Source organism: Onychostoma macrolepis, chromosome 07, assembly GCF_012432095.1.
Source record: "Onychostoma macrolepis isolate SWU-2019 chromosome 07, ASM1243209v1, whole genome shotgun sequence".
Taxonomy (NCBI): Eukaryota; Metazoa; Chordata; class Actinopteri; order Cypriniformes; family Cyprinidae; genus Onychostoma; species Onychostoma macrolepis.
The window spans coordinates 20,502,811-20,509,583 of NC_081161.1; the positions used below are offsets into that span (position 1 = coordinate 20,502,811).

The 6,773-nt window shown below is 35.0% G+C and overlaps 1 long non-coding RNA gene across 1 annotated transcript; it reads left to right on the forward strand.

Annotated features, from left to right (window-relative positions):
* The first annotated feature begins 2,847 nt into the window (after positions 1–2,847).
* Positions 2,848–3,586, forward strand: LOC131545060 (uncharacterized). Its single transcript, XR_009272307.1, has 3 exons — positions 2,848–2,901; positions 3,013–3,164; positions 3,337–3,586. It is a non-coding gene; the product is annotated as an uncharacterized LOC131545060 (long non-coding RNA).
* The last annotated feature ends 3,187 nt before the right edge of the window (positions 3,587–6,773 follow it).

Below are 6,773 nucleotides of genomic sequence, written 5' to 3' on the forward strand. Positions count from 1 at the left end.
GGCACTGGGAGGATGGCGAGACGGCGGGGGTAAGTGAAAGTGACAGCAAACAATTTATTTTGTTACATCTTAATTGTCACCTGATGCGCTTACAATCTGGAGCCCTGTCAAAAAAACAGCTCATATCCCACTCATCTGTGCAAGGGAGGGGGGCGGAGAGCTGCGGTAGATGAAATAGCAAAGTCCTACTAGGACTTACAATAAAATCAAACCAAAAAAATGCAACCTTTCACCTAAAACATTCAGTCAGTCTTGTCTATTACTCAAAATGGTTCTGTCGTGAAAAAAAAAAAAAAAAAAAAAAAAGTTGTTTTATTTTAAATAAATAATAGGCTCCAAATATAGTGACATTCATTGACTAAATATGTTTGCATATCTATTATTTCTTTGGGTATACGTATAAAGTTTCATGGATAGTTCTTCAAAATTAAGAGATCTAAAAAATGCTGCTGTAAAAAATAGCAAGAATATTGTTCTCACCCTAATATACCTTTCTCAGCTCTTCTCACATTTCATTTCCTTGCCAAACGGATTAAACATGCCAAGATCCTTTAATGTGGAACGCTTGATAAAAATCACCATACTGCTGTCCTGCGTAACAAATAAGCATTGCTATTATGGTAAAATTGACAATTATGTTTCATTTTGAGAGGCATACGCAATTCATTTATCACTGTCAGTCCTAATTTTGTCTGTGCAAATATTAAACAGAAAATCCTAAAGAGATATTTTATGAGGAAAATATCCTGACAGCGGTACAAAAATCACACACATGTTAGCATACTGACTTTTACAGTTAACTGCTGTGAAGATTTCCAAATCAGTTATAAGACATCAAGATTGCAGGGTACTATTTTCCATACATAAAAAAAAAAATAATAATAATAATAATAATATAATATAATATATAAATACGAAAAATTATACTTTTACTTTCCCTTGAAAATACACTATACATCTACTACAAGCCCTTAGACTCATCTGAAACGCTAATGCAGTAGCTTGCAATGCAAATAGACCGGACACAACAGCTAAGACTTCAAATGATAAATCTCCAACTCTGAGGGGGGTTGAACAGGAATGTGATGCAAGATGTAGCAACGCAGTCCATATACAACTTCGAGTACATCTGTTGGCTGGAATCAATCCCCTCAATAATCCATTGATTAAGCAGTACACAGTTGCATCAGATCTCACTGCGTGTGTACTGCACAGCCCTCAGTCCTGTCGCTCTCAATCAACGGGGCAGTGGATTAAAGATCCCTCTTACACACACAAGGAAACCATTCAAGCTCACACTGTAAAAAATTGCTGTAGTTTCTACAGCAAAACTTTACAGAATTTTACTGTTTAAACATTTTACAAGATGTAGCTGTAATTCGCAATGCATTATGGGTCAAATAAGGTTTTACAGTTGTTAACTGTATATTTCCATGTCAACTGTAATTAATTTACAAGAAGCAGGTGTTATCACTGTAGCTCCTGCTTTTTACACTAATTTACTGTAGGGTGGCATTATGGGATTGCGCGCGCATCGTTCAAATCTGAAATCCAGCCGACTGGAGCAGTGCCAGAACGATTGAAGATTAGAGGCTTTATTCATAATTCCTGGTAAATTCACTTAAGAAATATATCCTTTTATATTTATTTAAGTTAATGTATAAGTGATATCATGTAACAATAGCCTGCTATCACACATTTAGACAAGCGGCCTTGGTATGTGCAGTAAAATGGAAATTGCTATCATAGCATAGTTAGGCTGAATGCTGCATTTTTCTCATTTTGGCAGTTTAATTTTCTTATTGAGAGCATTTAAAGTAGCGTTTATCAAACTTTTAACATAATGCCCAGTGTGAACGATTGTCATAGTAACGTTAACTTCTATCTGTCGAAATAACTGACGAACAGCAAAATATGTGAAATTTAATTTGTTTATATGTGTTCAACTGTCCCATATTAACGTGACAAATTACTATAATTAGAAACAACATGTAAATGAGAAATTGTGTCTATTGCCCTGCACTGTAGTTGTACTCGACATCTTGTCCAGGCCAATTTTTTTGTGAAATACATCTTTACAATCTAGCAGATTGGACAAGTTAGCCTGATTAAAATTTGAGTGAAAAAAAATAACTTGGGAAGCATCGAAACGCGAGACTGATTCTGATTTTGCTAATGTTACATTCAACATCAAAACAAATAACGTTAACAGCACACATAAACTCACGGAAGAAACATGAGGTAAATGTTCAAACTGTTGAGTTTATTTATAACACATGATATTATTAAGTAGCATAACAAGTGATCTGTTGCTGATTATCACGATTGCAAATGTTACCTAGTTCAATAAACAATTAGTTAACATTAAGTTACTTACTTTTTAGACACAATATTGACTGTTGTTTTATTTCACCGAAAAATAAAATCGTTCCAAACAAAGATCAAAACAAAACTCAGGGGTGTTTTTACTGAATGATTCAGCATTCTGAACGAATCGGTTCAATGAATGACTCAATTGACTCACTCATTAAGTTATTTGCTGCCACCTAATGGCGGTTTAGTTTCACGTTTAAAAAGTATCATTGCATTTTTACAACGTTTCTTATTTGTAATTTCAAAAATTCATGTAAAACATTAATGTCATAACACAGTTGTAATTTAATTTGATTGGTGGTACAGTTCTACAATGTATTATTATAACTGAATTTATTAATCAAATGTAAAAGTTTTTTTTTTAAATATATGCCTTTTTGTGTGTTCATTTTGGTCTCATTTATGTAAATGCATTTTTTTTTTTTTTAAATCACAAGATAATTTTCATTATTTCTTGTAGGTGCAAAGAATAGCAGCTGATGTGGAGAAATGTTTGATGCTTCAAGACTCTGAAGCTGATTATATTAGGTAATGTATTAATTCTGTTGTAAATCATTTGAAAACTTGTATTTTAGATTACATTTTAAATTGAAATACTGTATTGTAAGTTACATTATTGCTTCTATTTATTCATTTCAGGTGCACCCAGTGGCTTTTGACTAGACCTATTCGAGGGTCACATGGTTGTGAATACACACCTCAACTTTGCGGCTGGAATTTCAGTCTTATTACAACTTCAGCCTGGCGTCCCGGGAGCAGGCGACTTTTGCACACTTGAATTAATTTCAAAGGTACCATGTTTTACTTGAGTAATTTCATTTGTGAAAAAGGTTACTTATTTAGTTTAAGTACTGGTAAATGCTGATTGTATTGTATAAGTGGCATTTTTACATTTATTTTATTGAGCTAGTTTCATTCAATACTGAACTTTATTCTAAAGCTTCTGCTTGTTTTTATGTGCAGATGTTTTGTTGGAATCACAACACTCACTGGATACAAGACGGATACAGAGAGGCAAAACAAGTGGAAAGGTCTCAGAGAAGAGGGACAACCCTCATTTGTGTGCTTATCTCAGAAAGTTGATGGACTTTCAGTATGTATTTATTAAATTGTCTTTTGCAGGAATATTCTAAATTTAATATAACATAAGCTCAAACAACAGAATTTGTGGTATAATGTTGATTCCAGCATTTTATTTTAATCCTTTAACCAAAATTATACAAATTATGTTGATTGACCTTAATTTTTTTATAGAAAGTAAATGTTCTACTCCGAATATGGCTTATTTTTTGTGATATAACAGTTATTTGTAGTTATTTTGTGATGCTATGCTATTTTTATGATAAGATTTTAACTGTTGAAAGACTGACATTTTTATTTTTACCAGTAAAAGCCTTGCAATGTCTTTCTGCCAGTTTTAATAAATATTTATTTGCAACATCTTTGACTTGGTTTTTATTCATTTGTAAATGTATTAAGATAGTTCTCATGATAATTCATTTAAATCAGTATTTTACAGTTTACTGTTAAAATTATTCTTTGCAGCATTTTCATTGTTAAATTATTACAACATCATCTTGGATTTAGGGGTATTTACAGGATTTTATAGGCAACTTTTGTTGCCAGGTAAATACTGTACTTTAGTGAGATTACAATATATTGCTGTAAAATATATTTACAGGATTTTATTGGCAACTTTTGTTGCCAGGTAAATACTGTACTTTCGCGAGATTACAAAATATTGCTGTAATATAAACTACAAGTTTAATTCAATGTTACTGTAAAAAATACTACAAATGACTGTATTTCACATACAGCAATTAACTGTGATTTGCTTTGCAGTATTATACTGTAATCCATTTTACAGCAATTAACATCATTTTTACAAGATTTTATTGGCAACTTTTTTGCCAGTAACATCCTGTAAATTCTACGGTACATTTTTTACAGTGCACTTTTACCCTTTTGAATACCCAAACAAACACAAAATGTCTTTTGCATCCTAACCGTTGTGCATGAGCACCCTATGAGTACTCTAACAGATCCTCAAAACCCCTTCCGGTGGTGTTTATAAGGAGAACTGTGTAGGTGTGAGATTTGCCCCCGACCCCTCCCACTCCCACCCATCTCCACCCCACTCCTCATCTTTCTAGCTATGATTTATGGGCTGATCCTGGCCAGTGGGGAGTTGACAGTTGCTTTCATTTTCTTCTATATATTTTTCCCTCTCCGCCAAGGTCATAGGGGAGTTGGGCCTCTCCAAGTTTTCCCCCTCTGCTCGTCCTCCATCACCCCTCCCCTTCCTCTCCTCCTCTGATGGTCCCATGAATCATCTCGTCTTCCCATTGAACCTTCTGACGCCTCCCTCCCGATGTGCCCGCCCCGACTTCCGCCATCCCTCTTCATTCCCACTAACAATTTGGTAATGAAATATTGATTTTTAGTTAGATTCAAATGGATGTTATTACGTTTGCATTGATAAATGGCTCCTTCGTCCAGCCATGGAAGCATCTCAGTCAAAAGTGGGGTCCGGACACACCTGGTGGCATGTTGACTGGGACGGCTAGTTAATGTCCCAATAAACTACATGTAGATTTGCCAAACCTGATATCCCACTGCATACTAAACCCATCACCTATCACACATATTAGTATACCACCAAAAGATACATGACAAAGAACACACCTTACAAATGCTAAAAAGGGATGGAAATCTTAAAGGGGTCATCAGATGACCATTTTACACAAGTTAATACGATTCTTTAGGGTCTTAATGAAAAGTACATAATATACTTTGGTTAAAATTTCTCAATGGTAGTGTAAAAAACACCTTCTTTACCCTGTCAAAATCAGCTCTGTTTTCATCAAGCCATTATAGTCCACGTTGCTTTAAATGCTAATGAGCTCTGCTCACCCCACCCCTCTCCGTGGAGTGACGAGCAGTACAGTTTACTTTAGCTGCGAAACTGGCTAACAAGCACGTTATTAGAAAAGGTGATTCGCATAGATTCATAAAAACCCTTATATTCACTTCTTCTGTAGATGAAGCTGGATCACGAATGATTCGTGCAAACATAGACGCATTTAGGCAGATCGGGGATCGGTGCATTCCCTTCAAAACGAAAGTACTGTTAATCCTCTGCATCTTCATTGGCTCAGATGTCAGGAGTAAATGACGACTGCTATATTCATTATTACATCCAACAACTAAACAGAAGTTCTTGTCTTCCCCTGCACCGGAGTCAACACAATGGTGGACAGTTCTCAGCTCACTCAGGGCAGGGATAAGGTAAGAAGGCCTTGTCAATCAACTATCGTGGGAGCGTTCTGTGCAGAACTAGGTCATTCTGACAGGAATCCCAGAACAGCCTGATTTGAGAAAGGGGATTTTAAAACAGGGATTTAAAAATGATGAAAAAATGATAATGATTGAAAAAAATGAAATAAAACACCAACACAATCCAATAATTAGCCTTAACTATATAATAAATAACTACCGGTACTTTAAAAAGTAATATTTCAGTCAGTCCTTTATTTTTATAAAATACATATAGGTTCATACGAGTACATTTTTGTGTGCTATGTGATTCTTTAAAATTCTAATAATATTATTATTATAATATATTAATTTTGAATCTGTTCATGAGAATCATTAATTCCAGAATCCGAAAACATGTTTTGCTCTGAATGTGTTTGAGACACTAAAACCAATTTGTTCATAAGAGCCATTCATTCAGGCATCAGGTTAAACTGGTCACACTGTATGTGTCTGATTAAATGAAAATATCTGGCTATTAAGTTATTTGTTCAGGAATCATTCTACACTGGTTGATGCAAGTATCTATTCTGTAGATTCAGTAGGGTTTTTCTTACTATCAGAGAGTCTTAGAGTGTTCTGTCCACATGTGCAAGAACTGTCAATGGAATGAAATGTCTTTCGGGTATGAAAAAAAAAGATTTTCAGTTAACCTAACCTATATGACCTAAATCACTGTTCTTACACTGCAAAAGACAGTTTACAGTACATATATGCTTGTAGATGTGTCAGTAATCTCAGAGTGGCCAAATGAAGGTGAAGTAGATGCAGGATGATGTTGTGTACAGGTGTTTATTTTCTCTTTCACTGTATTTCTCAGAGGTGTAAAGGAGACATTTAAAGCTTCTAGAGACAGCTTCAGGGCACTTGGAGGAAATTCCATGATAGGGGGAGTTTTCTCTTTTTAGGACAGCTGTTTATTTTAGCTTCACCTGTGCATTTAAATGCATCTGACAGAGAGGTGTGCTTTAAGAAAGTGACATTTCCTCCGCAAGGCCTGCTTTTACAGGCAGCTCCCGTTTTCATTGTTTTTACATGGTAATTGCTCTGTGTATTTACTCTCCGGGGGATTTAAACACATGCCT